The sequence below is a fragment of the Amia ocellicauda genome, chromosome 1 (genome assembly GCF_036373705.1).
Source record: "Amia ocellicauda isolate fAmiCal2 chromosome 1, fAmiCal2.hap1, whole genome shotgun sequence".
NCBI classification, from domain to species: domain Eukaryota; kingdom Metazoa; phylum Chordata; class Actinopteri; order Amiiformes; family Amiidae; genus Amia; species Amia ocellicauda.
The window spans coordinates 55,868,846-55,889,989 of NC_089850.1; the positions used below are offsets into that span (position 1 = coordinate 55,868,846).

Here is a 21,144-nt window from a genome sequence, read left to right on the forward strand (position 1 = left end):
GTGTTGACTTGGCCTCCAAATTCCCCAGATCTCAATCCAATCGAGCATCTGTGGGATGTGCTGGACAAACAAGTCCGATCCATGGAGGCCCCACCTCGCAACTTCCAGGACTTAAAGGATCTGCTGCTACCGTCTTGGTGCCAGATACCACAGCACACCTTCAGAGGTCTAGTGGAGTCCATGCCTCGACGGGTCAGGGCTGTTTTGGGACCTACACAATATTAAGGCAGGTGGTCATAATGTTATGGCTGATCGGTGTATATGTTTGGATTAATTTAGTTGACCTCACTCCTGCCCTGTTCAAACTACTGGACAGTCTTGTTTTTCATTTGTGTTTACTGCTGTTTCAGGCAACTGCATTCTTTTAATGCTTGACTTTGTTTTCGTTTTTCTCATTTCCCTGTCTTTTCAGTACGTTTTAAACGGAGATGCATTCTGAAAGGGTCCGTTATGAGTGAGACGAGTACTGCAGGGACTTTACCCCCCTTTCAGTGCTGATTCCTTGCTTTGTCATCAGTACTGGACGAATGCAGAGATGAAGTGCCCACTATTAATATTGAACAGGTTATATAAGCCACCAGTTGATGATAATCGCCTGGTCAATTATTAATAAAGGCACGTTGAGAGCTATTAACCACGCCATGCAAGAAGAAAAGCATAAAAGGCTGCATTCTGGGGTTTTAAAGTCTAAGCCACTGTCGTTACGCGGTGCTGGATTTACGGTCGGGTGAGCGTTGTGTAGTGCGAGGGGCCCCACTGTCTCTGCTATCTGTAATATGAATCAGTGCAATAAATAATTGAGTCTGAGGAAACGTCGGAGGTCTTGCAATGTTTAAAGAGAATGTCTATAGGTGACTCATCTAGGATATCTTAACCCTCATGAGTATGAAGCCATTATTCTCTCTCTCTCTCTCTATTTCGCTCTCTCATATGTACCTATGTATTTATTGGTTGAGTTGCCCTTAATGTACGCAGTGATCTCAAAATCCTTTAGATGTGTTCAAACTCTGTGCCACATCCATTGTGTTGTCTATAAGTTATAGAGAAGATATTGGTTGGCTGGGCTACGCACATTGGGCTGACATCCTTGACATTTGATCCCTGCAGATTCCTTTCACTTTTACTATGCAGCAATCCAGTCCCTTTTGTGGGGTTCAGTGTTCACATTTCAATGTTTCAGAATTACATGATTCTCATCTACCAGTCTTGAATGCCTTGTAACCCAATTTTCATTTGTGTCCCCGGGTGTGTGTGTCCCTGCTGATCTGGAAAAGCTCCTCTGGTTTGATGTGGTCGATGCCTTTCATGATTTTGAAGACTTGAATCAAGTCCCCACGTAGTCTCCTCTGTTCCAGGGTGAAAAGGTTCAGTTCCTCAGTCTCTCAGTAGGACATTCCCTTCAGACTTGGAATAAATCTGGTTGCTCTCCTCTGAACTGCCTCTAGAGCAGCGATGTCTTTCTTGAAGTGTGGAGCCCAGAACTGTTCAGAGATTGACCCATGGGTTGAGGTCTGATAGGTGATCCTCAGTGCTCTCATGGCTTGTCCAACTGGCTTGTCCAATTTCTTGAAGTGTGGAGCCCAGAACTGTACACAGTATCCAGATGAGCTCTAACTAGTGCATTGTACAGTCTGAACATTACCAGCTACAGACAGGTGACAAAAGGAAAAACATGAATAAATGAGTGGAGGAACATAACGAGTGCAGATGCCTCCAAACAGGTGTACTGCATGATACAATTAAGCAATTAACATCCTGTCGTGCTCTGTGGTATAAAAATGCTGAGCAGGCCCAGCTGACCTTGATTTTGAATCAAGATGGTGAGAGGAAAGGATCAGAGTGACTTTGAAAGAGGGGTGATTATTTGGGCACCAAATGGGAAAAAGTGATCTGGTCAGATGAGTCATCCTTCACCATATTCTCGACAAGTAGGCGAGTAATGTGTGGGACACCAAGAGAACGGGACAGGCCTGACTGCTGGACCCCTACAGTGAGGAGGTCCGGAGGCTCAGTTATGCTGTGGGGGGCATTTTCCTGGCATGGTTTGGGTCTATTTGTCCCCTTAGAGAGAAGGGTCCCTGCAAATCATGACAAAGTTATTCTGAGTGATCACCTTTATCCTATGGTGACATAGGGATGGGAGAGGTCTCTTCCAGGATGACAATGTACCATCCACAGGGCACGAGGGCTCACTGAATGTGTGATGAGTATGAAAATGATGTGAATCATGTGCTGTGGCCTTCGCAGTCACCAGATCTCAACCCAGTTGAACACCTCTGGGAGATTGTGGACCGACGTGTTAGACAGCGCTCTCCACCATCATCATCAAAACCCCAAATGAGGGAATATCTTTTGGAAGAATGGTGTCCATCCCTCCAGTAGAGACCAGAGACTAGAATCTATGCCAAGAGCATTGAAGCTGTTCTGGCGGCTCGTGGTGCCCAACACCTTACTGAGACACTTTGTCTGGTTTTCCTTTAATTTGTCACCCGTCTGTATCTTGGCAGTTGTGCAAGACTGAAATGAATTTGAAGGAGGTGTGTTTTGACCATTGAAAGTGTCTGTAACCTATACACTATAAACTGTGACACTTTGATGCATCCAATTATCATCCAAAATGTTATTTTAAATCGCCACAATGATTACCTCCAAGGAGGGTCAGTGGGTTTTCGGTTTGCTCTTGCAATCAGGTTGTAAAGCTCACAACTCTAGAAACAGAATTGTGACCAAAGAATTCATTTCTGTTGGACAGTAGTCTGTGATCTAAATGGAGTGACTGAAGTGAGTGATTAAAGTCAACTCTTGTCTTGACTTTTATTCTGGGTCTTTTTCACCATGTGATTAACAAACTCCTGCACTAAAACAACCACCAAAATAGTCGCGTCTGTGGTTTCTGAGTGACAGCACGGAAGGGCTGGCTGCTAATTTCAAGAGTTAATGTATAAACACATACAATGGGCTTAATGGTTAAACGGACACAGTGTATGTTGCTGACAGCCACAGACTCGCAGGCCCAGCCCTGGACGGAGAGGCATCACAGGGGGGGAGACGGCAGACACAGACAGGGCCGCTCAAGCTACACCGCGGCTGTGTGGGCAGAGAGCTGCGTCGTGTGATGCGCTCTATTTCGAATCATGTGGTGAGTACAGACACGGGGGGAGGATCAGATACGTGTAAACGTTTCGGACAGGTGTTGTCGTCACAGAAGCCAGCGTTGCGTACATGTGTGAGTTGTAGGATTAGAGTAGGAGGGCTACGGTCAGAGATTGAAAGCCAGTCTAGGTTGCCGTTACACACTTCAGTGTGTCACGCCGGCACAGCTTCACTAGACCAGAGTGTTGCAGCGTAGGTTGTATCTGTGTGTTGTCATTTGGTTTTGCTGTGAGTTAGATTGTGGCTTTTCCTTGTCCTAATTTATGTTTCTGTCCTGAATGCACTTACGTTGAACATTAGCTCGCATGATAAACTTGAATCTTAACAAGCATTGGGTTTAATTTTATTTGTATTCGGGCAGAGATGACCGTGTTAAGTACAATGTTTAGTGCAATACCATGGATGCAGTGCTGTCATAAATTATAATCCTCCTGCTTGATCATAAAAAGCCGATCGGATCAAAGTGCAGTCTATGATGGAAATATATTTCCATGCACCTCTTTTCCAGTGAAACAGAAGAAGAATTAAAGACTAAAGAGAGATTTTTGTTACTCCAGTAGAGAACTGGGTTTTGCACTGATTCCCTGTGTCTTATCCTGAGATGTTACTGAATCTCTTTGTATTTTCATGCTTCAGCCCCTAGTCTCTTTAAATCTCTAGGAAAAAAACTGACTTGTAATTAATTAAACCTCATTATTGAGACTTGATGCCATTTTTATATGAAACTCAATGTGTCGGTTGTAGGTAATGTAAAGAATACTGATTGGTCATTCAGCTAAAACATGTTGAGCAGCTAAAATTATTATTTTATTATTATTTTTTATTTCTTGGCAGACGCCCTTATCCAGGGCGACTTACAACATAAAATACAATGTTTGGATCAATCGTGAATAGATAATTAACTGTAATCATTTTAAGAATGTACCACATACACTTAAATAGTTAGTTTAACTTTAAAAGTAAAGTTTTTCTGTATCTTCACACTGTGCAGAAATGTGCAATACTTTATCTGGAGACCACAGTTGTTCTTGTTGTATTTAATCTCCTGTATCTGCTTCTTTTAAAGTGCCAGACATCAGTGCCTGGAAATGTCACTAGTTTCATTTTGTAATTTATATCAGCGTCACCTTTCATCTGGGACTCGGGTTACAATTCTGAGCCGCGTGCCCTTCGTTGTATAGTGTCTGTTAATATAGTAACACTTTAAGCAACAGTATGAACCTTGCACTGGGCTCAAAATGCACAGCTCTGCACGGAATATGAATACGTGACCTCTTGGGACTGTTTCTATTCATCGTATCGGCCAAAAACAATGTGCTTCCCTGTATTAGTTACATTTTAAAACCTTAAACATTGACGTGAGTACAAATCTTATTGGTGAACCATGCAGAATAACATAATCAGAAGCTTAGGCCTTCATTATCAATCACGAAGGAAAATGGTTTGAGTTTATTGGATCTGGAAATAAATCATTATGTTTGTGTCGTATTCAGTATGATGTAAATAAAGGTCTGTTAAGAATCTTAATCCTTCCCTTTCCAGTATGTATTCCAGCACTCAATACTGAAGGAAATATGGGACTTCACTACCGGGCTTTTGAGCTTTTCAGCACCTACTCTAAAAGCAGAAGTAGTACCAATTGAGCAGCCACACACACCAGTGTGTTTTGGGGAAGTGGTACCTTTCTGATTTCAGTTGGGTTAGCAGTTGTGTGGGAATCGTACTCACAGGAATAACCCTTAACTTTCACAGACAGCCACTGCCCGACCACAAGACTTTCGATGGTCTGTTTGCCAGCTGTGTTTAACGCTTGCTTTTGCCTTAAGAGCCAAAGGTACCACATATATATATATATATATATATATATATATATATATATAAATATAAATAATTGAACATTTTCACCAGATGCTTCTCGTGAAACAGGAACAGCAGTCCTAAGTAATTCAATAATACTTTTCAAAATCCCATAATGCTTTACTGAGAGCAGCTGTTGGCCAGTACAGGAGACGTAACTATGAAGAAACAAACAGCTTGAGGTTCACCAAGGACGACATTTAATTTTTTGACATTTAATTTTTTAACCTTTAATTCAGATTTCAGGGAGCAGCACTTTTATCACAGATTACAATGCATGTGGGTTCGGTCGCCATTTCCCCTGTGAACCTCTGCCCTGTCGTTGTGCAGAGAGCAGACAACTGCAGCTTGAGATGCTCCACACAGCGCGTTCTCCGGGTGACCGACCGTGTGAAAACCAGGATTCAAAAATAAACAAATGTGCCTTTAAAGGATATAAAATGCTTTGTTGAGGTTTAAGGCGGAAACCGATGCAGTCCTTGCAAGCAGTTCACTCTCTCCTGTCTTGATACAACAATGGTTTTACTTATTTGTCTTCAGATTATATGTTGCTTTTTGTGGGGAAAAGTTTTTTTTTATTGTGGTTGTGTGTGTTGGGAAACGCTGTTTTTTCAGGTGGTAGTGTTGGGCGTTCACTGCCAGAGCAGCTGATGGGATCGATGGTCTTTTCTATTGAAAGCGCTGTCTGAGCAGAGGGATGGGGCGAGACTGAAAAGTGCCCTGCTTCATATGCACTCCGTCTGAGTCTGTTAAAAATTGATAGAAGAGCCGTACGGAAGGTGCCCGTCCCCTTGTCGGTAACACACAGGCATGGGCTGCCATTTTAACCCCTGTTACAGGATCTGCCGTACACCTGACCTTTGGCTCCAGACAAACCATGAACACTGAGCTTGATCTAGTTACCTGTGAGACCTATTCTTATGCACAAGTCTGTCTGAGTGCAGCGAGCAGTAGATCAGTTCATAGGGCTGGTATTGAAATTTTTAATTTGGAGTTGGAATCAGGGACTTTCTAGATTAGAACATAAGAACGTAAGAAAGTTTACAGATGAGAGGAGGTCATTCGCCCCATCATGCTTGGTTGGTGTCCATTAATAACTAAGTGATCAAGGATCCTATCCAGTTTTTGAATGTTCCCAAATTGTCTCTTCAGCCACATCGCTGGGGAGTTTGTTCAGATTGTGACGCCTCTCTGTGTGAAGAAGTGTCTCCTGTTTTCTGTCTTGAATGCCTTGAAGCCCAATTTCCATTTGTGTCCCCGGGTGCGTGTGTCCCTTCTGATCTGGAAAAGCTCCTCTGGATTTTTAGTAACACACGCAAAACAGCTTGTTCATATTGGTGGGGTTATATAGAAGTATCCTGCAGTAAAAACTAACAGACACACACACATAGAAATCAATGAGTGAATCATCATTGTGTGTTAGCTATAATAATTCATTATTAGTAATTTTCCCTGTAAGAGATGCCCTGCACCTGATCGGGATTATTTGTCTGTTCCCTCAGAGACCTTGGCTGTTAGGAAAAAAGAGGACTGCTAATAAACCGCTTTAACCAGCGGTGTCAGATCTAATCCACACACGGAGGAGACCGCACGGGAACCCCGTGATTGTAGTATCCATGCACCGAGACGGCAATGGGACATGCAATATTCATCACTGCAAAGGTTTCGTCTGAACTCCCTGCGTCTGGTCGCTGCTTTTATGTTGCATCTGATACGACTGCAATTAACTCCTCGGCTCTGTTCAATGGTGGCGCAAGAAAGACCTCATTAAGGCCGTCTTCTGGTTTTTGGTGATTAAAGACCTTCCAAACCCCTCCAAAAAAAAAAAAAGGTAGCACAGAGTGCAGCTTGACATTTCAACAATGTGACCACAGCACAAAGTTGATACAGAGTCCATTTGTGGTTGGATAATCGGGGGTTCACTAGAAAAATGATTTCCATACAACAGTATTTATCATTAGCCTTCAAGAAAACTCTCTGTGTTCCGGGAGTTTTGAAATGTGTGTTTTGTTGTTTATACTGTTAAGCAAAAATAACAGTAATAATGCTAACGAAGGGTTATTTTAATGGTCGTTCAAAGTACAGAAGCAATTTCCACCAATAACGTCTGTCAAAAAAAAGATACATAAACGCGCAAAACTTTAAAAATGTTATCTGCTGTCAGAAATTGACCTCTCTCTTTTTTCTGTAAGATCTGTTAATCTTTTTTTTTTTTTTTAATTAAACTGTGAATAATGTTAAAGACCTACTACACTGTGACTCTCCCACCTAAAGTTACAACTGCTGTATGTGTAGGTGGGGAAAAAAAGATTAAAAATCCCCTGAAGTTACTGTATTGGTGCAAAAGTGCAAGTTGCTATTCATGTAAGGTTTATGAAAGTATTTTTTGTGTACAGATATAAGGTTGGGTTTGTGAAAACACTATGAGTTGCTGTTGGCAGAATTCATAAAGCCTGGGAGTAATTCAGTGCTTTAAATAATTGAAACACCAGAAATAAAACCATCGTAGTAGTAATAAACCTGTAGTAATAACAAACCAAGAAAAAAAAAAGATTTTGAATTGTGCTATGAGAGGCCAATTTGTGCCAGTTTCATAAAATTCAATGAAAAACAAATGATGATATGCTTTAAGTTCAAACGTGGGAAAATGTGAATATTTAATCTGTGACTGGAGTGTGGTTTGACAAACCAGAGTGGTTCCGAGTAAGTGTGTGAGCAACTGTGAGACGGGCTGTTTTTTCTTGTTTTTTATGAAAATGTATTGGGGTTTTGGCTTTGAAGTTCATTCCATATCCTTTATAGTGATATTTTGGTAAACTTTTTACTAGTTAGTGTTTGTGGTACGTGGGAATATACCGACTGTATTGAAGGCTTGTGTGTCTTGCAGCAGGTGTCAGGTAACACCATCTAGTGGAAAGCTTTCAGATTGCCAGGGCTGTTTCTTCTCGGAATGAGGCTCTGTGTGGGACATGCTTATGATTTTAAAGCGGTTGCGAGAAGTGGATGCCCAATCCTTTTAGTTTCAGACAGCGTTGACTGTATTTGTGACCTTCTTTCGTGTGTGTGGGTGAGGATGACTGCGGTTGCTTTTCTGCTGCGACTGTGTTTCCCGTTTCAGAGAGATGCTCTTTCAGTCGTTGTTTTGTTTCTTACTTGGTTGCGATTGACTTCAGTTCAGACTCTCTACTGTTGTTTAGGCGGTGACTAACAGTGAACTGGGAATCGTTGGGGAGATTCGGCAGAGGTCAATCCTTTCACAGAGCCGGTTTTCTCCAGAACCATGAGACTTTTTGTTTCGATAATAAGTGCTGACATTTCCAATTAAAAACAAAACAACTGTGTAGACCTGCACAACAGTAACAGAGAAGCCAGTATTTGGGGTTTTTCATGCTAAAGTATTTGGAATTATAAGACTTGTCCCTTATTAGCTTGCTGTAGAAGGGAGAAAAAAGAGTTGTGTTTAATAAATGGGCAGAAAAAAGCTTGACCTCCCATCTGAACGGCCGCTGATGCAAGTCTGTGTGTGTTGTGTTGCAGCAGCCAGCCGAGCAGCCAGCAGAGCAGCTACGATGACGACACGACGCGCTTCTTGACACCCTTCATCAGAGAGGAGAGGTGAGTGGTCCACGCCGGAGCCCCGGAGTCCCGAGTCGGACCCACCGGAGGTCTGAACTCTCTAGCTGATCCCAGTGACTATGGACTCGTATCGTCACCCAATCCTTAAACTCCCTCTTGAGAGTCACAGCCAGCGAGATAAATAATGTGTCCGGCGCTTCTGTGTGAGGCTGTAGTAGAGGCCTGCTCACTCTCAATGCTAGTGTAATTAGTGATTAGTGTAAAGCATCTCTTTCCTGCAAAATTGATTTGTATCATTTAAGACATGGAAGCCACACTACTGCTACTACTTTGATAAGGAATAATTCCCCCACATGTCCATTCACACTGGACAGCTTTTTATTAAACTGGTGGGACGTGGGAGTCCTCAGCACTGCTTTGCTGATCTCAATGACTGCGTTCAACCACACTTTAAAGTTAAAATCAGTTTTCTTGTGTCTACAGAACTGAACAATTCTCTCAGTATACGGAGGCTGTGGTTTTGATTTCAGGAAACGAAACTGGTTAAGCTGAAGAACTGAGTTCATACTGTCAGCCAACCAACCACAAACACAGGAAAAAGGAGATTGCATGCTTATAATTCATAACTACCTCATAAGGGGTTTTAATGTTTGAGTTTTAATATCCGCACGATCTCTGATTCACTACTAGGAGTCAGTTTAATAAGTGACTGCTATGCTTCCATTACTACATCTCACTGCTAAGCGTATGTAATCTCTTACCACTAAAGCAGCTTTGAAAGACTGAAGCTTTACGACGCATTGCACAGAACAAGCGTCTCTCTAGTAAATCTGCACTGTCCTCACTAGAGGGCAGCATTCGATCAGAGCTGTGTTCTCTGGGCAGTCGCCGCCCGCAGTCGTCTCATCTGTCACCTGCAGCACCCAGGGACGGCCTGATGTGTACAGACCGTAACATATCCACACTATTCATAAATTTCTGCAACTTGCTGTCCATAAGAGAATCTCTTGTGTGCGATACACTGAAGTGCATGTATTCATGAAAACAAAAGGCGGGCAGCGGTGGACTCTTAAATTGCAAACTGCCACACTGTTTGGCAATCTGGCAGGTTTATTTTCGGAGGCTACACGTGCAATACAGAAGAGTGTCCCAGAGCACTGCTTGCCAGATATTGTGATTTCACATTTGTAACATGCCTGCCGTGAACAGACGTTGGAAGAAAAAAGCCAACGAGCCAAGACAGTGATATACACTCACCTAAAGGATTATTAGGAACACCATACTAATACTGTTTGACCCCCTTTCGCCTTCAGAACTGCCTTAATTCTACGTGGCATTGATTCAACAAGGTGCTGAAAGCATTCTTTAGAAATGTTGGCCCATATTGATAGGATAGCCTCTTGCAGTTGATGGAGATTTGTGGGATGCACATCCAGGGCACGAAGCTCCCGTTCCACCACATCCCAAAGATGCTCTATTGGGTTGAGATCTGGTGACTGTGGGGGCCAGTTTAGTACAGTGAACTCATTGTCATGTTCAAGAAACCAATTTGAAATGATTCGACCTTTGTGACATGGTGCATTATCCTGCTGGAAGTAGCCATCAGAGGATGGGTACATGGTGGTCATAAAGGGATGGACATGGTCAGAAACAATGCTCAGGCAGGCCGTGGCATTTAAACGATGCCCAATTGGCACTAAGGGGCCTAAAGTGTGCCAAGAAAACATCCCCCACACCATTACACCACCACCACCAGCCTGCACAGTGGTAACAAGGCATGATGGATCCATGTTCTCATTCTGTTTACGCCAAATTCTGACTCTACCATCTGAATGTCTCAACAGAAATCGAGACTCATCAGACGAGGCAACATTTTTCCAGTCTTCAACTGTCCAATTTTGGTGAGCTTGTGCAAATTGTAGCCTCTTTTTCCTATTTGTAGTGGAGATGAGTGGTACCCGGTGGGGTCTTGTGCTGTTGTAGCCCATCCGCCTCAAGGTTGTACGTGTTGTGGCTTCACCAATTCTTTGCTGCATACCTCGATTGTAACGAGTGGTTATTTCAGTCATTTCAGTTCAGTTCAGTTCAGTTATTTCAGTTGCTCTTCTATCAGCTTGAATCAGTCGGCCCATTCTCCTCTGACCTCTAGCATCAACAAGGCATTTTCGCCCACAGGACTGCCGCATACTGGATGTTTTTCCCTTTTCACACCATTCTTTGTAAACCCTAGAAATGGTTGTGCGTGAAAATCCCAGTAACTGAGCAGATTGTGAAATACTCAGACCGGCCCGTCTGGCACCAACAACCATGCCACGCGCAAAATTGCTTAAATCACCTTTCTTTCCCATTCAGACATTCAGTTTGGAGTTCAGGAGATTGTCTTGACCAGGACCACACCCCTAAATGCATTGAAGCAACTGCCATGTGATTGGTTGGTTAGATAATTGCATTAATGAGAAATTGAACAGGTGTTCCTAATAATCCTTTAGGTGAGTGTATTGTGCTTCCATGTGATTATTATTTTCTTTTTTTAAATTCAAGTACTTGTCCAGGCAATCGTGTCACCGCAGCCAATGCAAATGTGTATTCAGATGCCTTGCTAGGGGGAATACATTATCGCATTAGTCTTTTGTGCCAAATTCAATTTAGTCAGACGCAAAACATGGTTTGTTTACAGAGCAGCAGCTATTTAATAAAGTATGTGAAAGACCCGGCACATTAAATGCAATTCTCACTGTGGGAATTTAATACACTAGGCACCTTACACTGCATTTATCTCAAGATGCGTCAAATTATACACAACTGCAGCGATGGCGGATACAAGATCTTTGAGGGATTTGACACTGTGCCCTGTGCGTTGACGCTCACAAGCATCACTGGTTATATATGCGATATTCTTGAGTTGTTTCTGTTGTGCTTTCAAGTCAGGCAGATTTGCTGCACGTGCTTTTCTGGTGTGTGTGTGTGTGTGTGTGTGTGTGTGTGTGTGTGTGTGTGTGTGTGTGTGTGTTTGTGTATGTTGTCACAGGACACTCGATAAATTCATGAATAAATAAAGCAAGCCTCCTCCAAATATTGTCATTGCTGCGGGTTCAACATTTCTAATTGCATTGTACTTTATTTTGCTGCACAAAACTGAGTAGAGTCAGATTAAAAATGCCATGAGCATTATCCTATTGTATTAGGTGCTGAATACCACTTCTTGTATCAGTACTGATGCCTTGTGGTCTTCCAGGCAGGGATATCTGTAAATGTGTGTAGTAGTTGGGTTTTTGTAACCGCACGATACTCGCCAGTGACAGCGGAAACGCTCGGGATGAAGGGAGAGCGATGACTCTGACTCTGCCCTGGATTTCAACACAACCTCCGCCGGTGTGTGCGGGAGAGGGAGGTGGCATTTGTCACATTGCGACCCGGCACCGCGGGCCAGGAGGGCGGGCTGCGTTTTGAAGGCCTTGACAATAGAGGGCCTGAGGAAAGCAATTTCTTTTGTGTGTCTGAGCAGGCTGGGGAGTGTGACACCAGCAGCTAGGCACGTGCGCATGGTGCCATTGAAGTGCACTTTTGTTCGAGCTGTTCGCGGTTGGCAACTCCGGATGAAATGTATCCAAACTGTTTTTTTTCTTCTGATAAAGCGATACATTGCCGGGTAGCAATTAGTGCTGTTCTTTTTTGTTGTACTGTCACTTTTTACGATGATTTTCTTAATGAGAAACCGGTCGCGAGCTTTTGTAGACGGCAAAATCGACCGTGTCCGCGTTGTAAGCGATTGCATAAACTTTGGTGTGTGCGTCTGTCTTGAACGCACCGATTTGCTGCCTTTGTTTCCCCACGGCCGTGTCCTCGCAGGCGAGATGCGCAGCAGGGGAAATCCGGCACCATCCGGCTCCTTGCTTCCCAGCTGCATCTTTCATTTTCTCCCTCGTCTCTCGCTGTGTTCCCAGCGTCTCCGCGGCAGTCTTTGCTCGCGTGGTAATTGAAGACTTGCTCGTCTGCTGTAGCGTCTCTCATTATCCCCTCAGACGCACCTGTGCTGGAGCCGAGGAAACCCACAGCACCACGCTAACCTCGACGGGCGCCTAATTAGATCGATGGCTGGTGTTTGTGTTGTTTGTTTTGCCTCTGTCAGATCGTTTCAAGACTTTTCAAACTCCCACAAGCATGATACCACCGCTGATCCACATGTTATGTGTATAGGAGTCTTTGATTTGTTCAATGGCATCAGTGAGCTTTTAGTACTGGCTGTTCCTGGTTTCCATGCATTTCGACTCGTATAAAGTTCTGTCGATTGTTGAAGAGTAATGTGTGTAGTTTTATAGTCAATAAAATCTTGATCTTTGGTCTTCTTGATGAGCTGTATAGAAGTCTAACAACTGAAATTGGGGATCTTTCCATAAAACATTGTATTGCATTGAATGTCGTAAGCGAGTTATTTTCTGCAGGGTTATTAGGCTAATACCCATGTTGAGCTCATTGAGAAACCTCAGGCTTTTGGATCATCTTCTCCAGTAACTAGGTCTCTAGAGCAGGTTAATCCCGTCTCTCCTGAATCCCGGGGATGTTTTATCGGATGCTTTTTGGTGTAATGGTGTAGATTTATCTCCTGAATCCAAAGCAGCTTGAGTCGGCGAGCGATCGAATGATCTTAGAGTTGTCACACCTGGGAGATTCTATTTTCAGGCGATTGTTAATGTTGCATGTTTGTAATTCAATCCCATGTAAGGAATGGTGCATCAGTACTACTTTTAACCGAGCACTTGTGTTTATACTTTCGTCAGATCTTCTTCAAATGGCATGTAGGCACCACACTCAGTATTCCAACTGTAGCAGCAGACTTTGAATTTTGACTTAAATCAGTGTCCTCAGAATGTCAAGGCAACTAGAATTGAGCGGCGACATTTTACTGCATATTGCCCCATTTTTACAAGGCAATGAATCGCAGCTTCCTATATATCAGGGCGATCGACTTGAAAACGTACAGCACTGCTTTCGGCCTTGAGCACATTTCTTGAGATGAATCGGCCCGGTTTGCGTAGGGTTGGCGACCAGCCAGAAGGAGAACGGGGAGAAAGACGAGGGAATCACGCTGGTGAGAGGAGATCCGATGTCCCGTAACTAAGCCTCCAGTTTTTGGAAAGGATTGAGCGATGTAATGACACATTTCAGCACTAAGTCTGTGCTGCAGGGATCTCGTGCGCCCTCTGTGGCATTTGTGCAGATGTAGTATTGTTTTCATTGAATGCGTTTACATATTTATCATTTAAATGGCTTGTTCTTAAAATGAGAACAAGCCCACACTGTCGCTGTGGAGCGAGCACCACCGGATCTCTCTCAATGTCATTAGAAATGGACGCGGGCGGTCGCCGCCTCGGGTAACGATCCGCGACCGGAATAGATCTGTGTTTCCATCGCCTCGTAACGTTTCACCGATCCAGCAGAGAAGTGCAGAAAAGGCGCCGGAAAGGGGAGAGGCTTTGATTGGCCTCCGGTGTGGCCTGCTACATTAGATTCCTGTGGATGCTGCTCCTGACAGGCAGTAGCGCAGGGCTGTGCTGGTTTTCTGTTAGGCAGGCCTGTCTTGCTCGCTCGCTCGCTCGCTCTCTCTCTCTCTCTCTCTCTCTCTCTCCCTCCCTCCCTCCCCTGCGCATGCTCGCTCTCTCTCTCTCTCGCGCGCTCTCCCTCCCTCGCTCTCTCTAGTTCTCCTCGGCTGAATATTCTTTGATTTCTAGACACATATCGAGAAGGTCGCGACAATGCAGGTGCAGTTCGGATCAGGGAAGCAAAGGCACAGCTAAGCACCCATGGCACAGCTAGGTAGTATAACATCAAGGATTTGCCATTTGTACCTTTTCTTTATGTATTTATTCATATCTGTACAGGATGTCTTTTCTTTTTCCTCTTTTCCTTTAATGGAACGTCACCCATCTTTGCAGCTGCAGCTTGTACATGTTGTGCCCGGGCATAGAATGTCATGTTTCCTTTGCAGGTAACCGCTTTGAGATTTATTCCTGTCATTTTGACCTTTTCCTGGTGCTTGTCTTGCGGTGTATTCGTGCGGCAGCGTCTGTATTGTTTGTAAATGAAATGTGCAGAGGCAGCAGGACTGGGGGATGTGTTCGGAGCCGTGCTTGTATTCCGCCTCTTTAATTCCCTCCCTTGTCTTTCTGTTCATTAAAAGCAAGTGAACACCATTGCTAGGCTACGTGTCAAGAGAAGTTATCGGTGCCGGTTCGCTGTATTCCCTGTTGATGGTTGTGTGTATGGGAGTTCGTAATATGGTTGAAGTTCTTGTGCCCAGTGAGTGGGTGAAAATGCGTGTGATGACTTTCCAGGCAGTTTGTGTGTCATTTATGTCCCTGGTGGCTTTTTCTGTGTTCTTGGGGTGCATTTTTCATCACTCTGTGAAGACGCAGACTAACAATATCCATGTCGCAGCAGAGCCACGTTGGAAAGGTAGTACGCTTTCCTCGCGCTTCACCTGGCCGTAGCGTGTCCGTTCTGATGAGACCATCCAGCGGTGGGGAGGATTGTTCTCCAGACATATTCAGATGCTTCAGATACTTCAAAATGAGTTGGAAGATGCAGTATTTGTTAGATCTTATAATCAACGCAGTTCTAGGTGCTGTAGTTGGTATAATCTGGGCATCTGATCCATCGAAGTCCAGCATGTTTTGCTGTGCAAAGTTTGAAAGTCTGGAAAGCATCTGTGTTGTTCTTCATTGTTCTGAATATTTGACACTTATTTGGTATCACTTTCAGACTAGCAGTTTGTTTTGGAGAGCAGTTTGATTGTCCAAAGTTTATGTGTGGATTTGCAGAGATCTTACCCAACAAATCCCCCGACTTCTCCTGGGACTCATATACACCCTTGTGGAGAGATAATAATAATAAGTTGCTTTCTTATTAATCTGCTTTTGTTTTTAGTTTTTTTAAGCAGTTACCTTTCCCCATACAAGACATAAATAAACCTACCATGTGTGACACATTGGCCGTGAAACAAGCATTTCTCTGGGAGCGAACGCAGTGTTTTTTTTGTAGGGGGCGGGGGGAGAATGACAGAATAAAAGAGACCAACAGGAATGCAATGTTGGTGTTGTGTAACTAGGTCAGCAATGGGTGAAGATACATACAGATACATTAGTCAAAACAATTGCAGAAACATTGTTTCAGGACAGCTGGAAAAAGTCCAGATGAGGTCTAGTGAAAGAAAATGTGTATTTATATCAGTTCGGGGACAGGCTGAGGTTTAAGTGCGGAGATGTATTCGCTCTTGCTGGAAAATGAGTTTGGATTGAGTTGAGTGAAGATCAAAACAGTGCCTGGCGTTTACCTGCACAGAGACGGGACTCGCGTGCCAGTGCCTCACTCGTGATGTTCCCGGGTGTGCTGGGAGGTCCAGTAGGTTTGAGCTTCTTTATGTGTGTGGTGTGAAGAGGTGTCCCAGGGGGGTTCACCACGGTCCAGAGCGAGACCTTGGAGCCCATCTCCTGTACCTCTGCGGTCAGACAGGACTGCCACATTTGGGTCTCGTGTCTCCAGAAGCACCTGGCCTTCCGCAGGACTAAGTGAGTAACTTTTCCTGGTCTGAGCTGGAGGAGGCTGTTTACGTCCAATTTTATTTTAGGGTTTATCGCCCTTAAACTGAATCGGAGGTTAGATTGTTTGCTTCATGATTTTAAAGAGCGCCTGACTCTGATCTGCTTTAGTTATATCACTGTAATACATTTAATTAATAACTGCAGCATTCAGGGGGATTTAATTCAAGAAATGGGAAAAGCTTTTATGGTGATTTATTTTTTAATGTAATATTATAAAGACCCCATTTCTAATTTCATTTTTAATTTTCATTCCATAACCTTTTCTTTTTCCAGGTTTTCGATATTTTATGTTTAGACATTTCTCGTACTTGGCAAAGTAGATGTACACAAGTTCTTCCTCAAAATGCAGTTTAATATTAATAATATGTGTGTGTGTGTGTGTGTGTGTGAAATCGTGCAGTGTTGGAGATGCTTTTCTTGGTTAAACCTATCTTTGCTAGAATGCACTGTTCTGCTTGTATGATAATACTCTGCGGCTTATAGGAGAATATGAACTGAAAAAGTTAAACCTGCTCGTCAAACTGAGTACGGCACGAAACAATGTGAACATTCATCTTCCTCTGTAGTTGCAGCACTATGTTGGCACTTGTAAGGTGAAGTGAAACTCAACTGGTGATTGGCTCTTAATTACCCAGTTTCATGGGAAATGATTCCACTGTCTCTGTGTAAACATATGATTTTCTTCTTTCTTCTTTTTTTTTGTTCCTTACATCAATAATGACTGTCTCTTAAGTAGCAATTAAAATCCTCCTAAACACAGTGTTAGGCAGTTCTTTCCTCATCTAGCAATCATGGTACTTGACCATCTGTTACTGTGAGCCTCGGTTTACTGACCTTTCTGGTTAACATGCTGAATACTAAACACTAACGCAGCCCCGTTGCCAGTTTTGCATTCCCAGCTTCTTCACGACTTGCTTAATGACAGCCTGATGTGAGCTCAACCAGTACAGCTGTGAGATACTCTCTCCTCCGTAGTGAATCACGCACTTGGACGCACATTTGCGGCAAGTAAACGTGTGACTGAAGAGCTGGTCTTGGCTACTACAGATATAAAGGCATGCGTATAATAGATTCACAAGGTCTGTCGTATTGGAGTGTTTGCCGCCGGTCAAATGTATTGTCCAAGTGCATTTCCACACTGTCTGATGCAGTTCAATTGGCTCTGACAGTCCATATGTTGTGGCAGATAATGCTGGAATTGAGAGGGGGAACTGCGTTGATTCCACATTGATTGTATTGCGAATTCAACCGCACAGGTGTGAGGTGTTGATGTTGAGAGTTGTTTGGCTTGTTTGTTTCATGTGACATCATGGAGGGATTTACTCTCTATGAAGTGAGGAATCTGCAGTCTGTGGGTGGCATGAGTCTAGTTGCCTTTAAACGTCACAAAAGACATGAAAACAATTAACTGGTTGAAAACACATTACATACGCACACATCCCATGAATCACTGATTTTAAGTTCTGGCCTGTGTTTACTCCTCTTGTCCTGAAGGTAAATGCCACGAATTGGTGTCAGGAGTAAACAGGGAACGTTGTGTGAACTGTATTAAAGATTTATGTATTTTTTTCTCTTCTTTTCCCCAGGTCTGATAGTGGGGCAGACAAGTTTAGGTAAGTGGCTTTTGAGCATCATCCTCTTAGCTGTCACTCATTAATCTGCACAGTGTTAATGATTGGTTTTTGGGTATCGGCACCGTGGTCGAGAGTAGCTCTGCTTGAAGTGCGCGGTGCTGCTGGTATGGGGGCTGTGAAACACCGTTCGCTTTGTGCAGACGATGTATGAATGCAGTTGCAAGCCGTGGAATCCCATTGTTGGCCTGCACTGCTGGACACGCCAACGTGGCACACCGCTTCGGTCACAAGCACTGTTGTTGTTTGCTTCCATGCCTTCTTTTTTATTTTGTGTGCTTGTTCGTCATTCACGTTGGAAAGGTAGATCTCTTGTGGGATACCATGTTTATTTGTAATGCCACAGCTAAGTTTTGGTGCTAAAGAATTGGGTAATCCCATCTGTTTGCTGCTTAAACTTGGAACATCACTGTATTTTTGCACTTATGTTGTAAGTCGCCCTGGATAAAAAATAATAACATCTAACCAGGTCTTAAAGGTGAGTTCTTCCACCATTTCCAAAGCAGTGAAAGTTTAACTGGTCTTAGTTTTATATTATGCTTATTAGTAATTGTATCTAATTTCCTTTGTTGTTTCTAGTCACTGGCGGTAACTGAGCATGATGTTTTGATTTCTGCAACAGATCGATATAGAGTTAACAATTTGTATTTATTCAGCATGGTTGCGTGTTGTGCCTGTGGACTCTGTTTGTGCTCTGAGTATCTCTGCTGCAAACTCTGCTGTTAGGCTAGGCTGTGAGAAAATGGGGGGTTTTCAGAAGGACGTTGTTTGTTTTGTGTTTTTGCACCGACATGCTTTCTTCTGCTAAAATGCCATCCTGCCATACTGGGGCATTACAGAACGATAGCGTCCTTTAGGTTTTAGAAAACCTCTTGTTGCTTTGGACCAGTAAAGCACAATTAAGTGCTACTTAATATTCACGGTTTACTAAATACATTTTGTGCATCATAGCAGAGGATTTTATATAAAATATCTTTATCCTTCCTTCAATAAGTAGAATCAAGCAGGCCTGACATTTATATCATACATTATAGGCTAGTCTATGTCTGCTTCTTTCCACATAGCAGTAATTTCAACTTAAAAGTGCATAGTGTTAGATTCCCGACTGGTTTTATTCAGTATCCCACAGGTGCAATAACTGGCTTGCTCAATTCTCTCGATCCTTCAGGGTGATATTCTGGACGTAAAGGTTATAAAGACCCTGTTTCAAATCAGAAATACAGCAGAAAGAATACGCAAAAGATTTAATTCTGGTAGTTTGAATCCAAGCAATCAGCAGTCCAAGGTCACAATAGATGCTCATAGGATGTGCAGTTTTCAAGAAGTCATTCAGAAATGAGTCACCGCAAGCAGGGCAGAACAATAGTAGATATGCGTGTGCGTGTGTTTGTGTGACCAGTCCTTATGAATCTCTTCGTTCTAATCCACTGTGCAATTCAATCACAAAAATGAATCCTGTTTGCTTTAGAGAATCTCTGAATTGTTGTATTTGCTTATTAATCACCAATAGAAAGAGCAGTTGTTTTAATCAGACAATAACTTGATTTATAAATTATGCTGTAAAATGGATTAGTGTAGCTGAAAGGTTTTTCATGCGTCATTTCAACAATGTAGTTGCATAGCTCTGCAAGAATTTTATGTCCCAACTATTGTACTCTGTATCCAACATTGACTTTTCACCAGGGTTTAGTTGAATTAATATATCTGCTTGGCTGTATGTTGAATGATTTGGGTGAGCAAACTGGTGTGCATTTTCACGCTGCATATTGAATTTATTGTTTTGTTACAAATGTTATTCCAAACTTAAATGTCAATCTCCCTCCAAACCGCTCTGTTAATGATCCATATCTCTAACTTCAGGACCACAGAAATACCTGTCTTTGGTCTTCAGAGAGGGGCTCTCAAACTTGTCATAAACGTGTATTTCGCATGCTGACTGTCCTTTTTATTTGTATTGAGGTTATTGTGAATAATTCATGCAAAAAGCCATTTCCCTTTAAAAGCATTTAAAGTGCTGCTTTATTTTCTGCTTTTTCATATGAAAATGATGCACCAAGCTGTTCAACTATTATTAGAAACTCTCTGTTGGTTACGTACCAAGAAAAGTTTTTTTTATTTTTGTTTTTAACCCCCAAACAAAAATATTCCCCTTGCTGAGGAGATATCATTCTAAATCTGAGTATTTCTACACAGAATGGTCTGTTTAGTTCAAAAAGGTACTAACAAAGTTTTCTGTGGTCTGTATATTAAATACAGACTGGGCGGATGATTTGTGGGGCAGCCTGGGTATCTGCATTGTATGTATTTGCAGGATTTATTGCGCTTTGCTTGTTTTGGAACGCATCTGTTTTCTAAAAAAATGAAAATGATTTGGATTACAGTGTGTTTAGTCGGGTAGAGATGAGGGGCGTTTTGTAATTCTGCTCTTCCAGAAAAAGCGTCTTTTACACAGAAAACGATCTTCGACTCTTTCGGAGCAATTTGGAGTTACAGCAGAGGAGGTTGGCAGTTAAATTATGAGCCATTACTGGTATTGACTAGTCCAAAATGTGCTTTGGAGAAAAAGTACTGGTAATTTAAAATTAACACCAATAAAAGCATGAATGAAATTGCTTGCACTAGCAGACATTTTACTGCAGTGAAACGAATACATTTCCTTGAAACGGGCAGTTTCAATGAATTATAGGACAACAGCTCAGATTTCCCAACTGATTTTTTTTATTTAAAGTGTAGTTTATATTTCTTAATATAAGTAGGATTGCAGTATGTGTGTGTGTGTGTGTGTGTGTGTGTGTGTGTGTGTATCTCCGTATGATTCACATGCATTTATTATAATCTACTGGATGAAGCCTTGCTGTCAAAATGGCTGGACCATTGATCCATTGCTTAAGTCTGCATGCAAAAAAATCTATGCTCTCCCTCATTTGTTCAAGTCAGCATAACCTGAGCCTTGTGTTGCCTTTGGCTCTGACTCTTGGGGGATGAGAACCAGAGAAAGAAAGTAGAGAAAAGTTGACAAAATGCCCGATTCAATAGTTACTTGCCGAAGGAGACGAGATGTGTGAACACGGGTTCAATGAACAAAATTTTGCAGCAATTGTAAATTCCGCCATTTATCTCAAGCCTAATTAATTGAAATAGTGAGAAATAACTGACTGAGTGTTTGTCTCTTATTATCCTTTAGCATTTTTTTATAACCCACCTATGCTATGTGCTTCTCTAAGCGCAGTGAGTCACTATTTCATTTTTAGTTCACTCCCACAGGTTTTTTGGGGGGTTTGTTTTCTGTCTTTTCCCTCCGTGTGTGTTTTCCACTTTAACCCTTGCTG

General features: G+C 42.7%; 1 protein-coding gene across 2 annotated transcripts in view; it reads left to right on the top strand.

Annotated features, from left to right (window-relative positions):
- LOC136753600 (protein Aster-B) overlaps positions 1–21,144 on the top strand; it is a 125,031-nt gene that overhangs the window by 18,877 nt on the left and 85,010 nt on the right. For both annotated transcript variants that reach the window (XM_066709871.1, XM_066709880.1), the window contains 2 exons: positions 8,548–8,625; positions 17,771–17,797. The gene's annotated coding sequence lies outside the window, so the exon portion shown is untranslated. Of the gene's footprint in view, positions 1–8,547; positions 8,626–17,770; positions 17,798–21,144 lie in introns of those variants that run through there.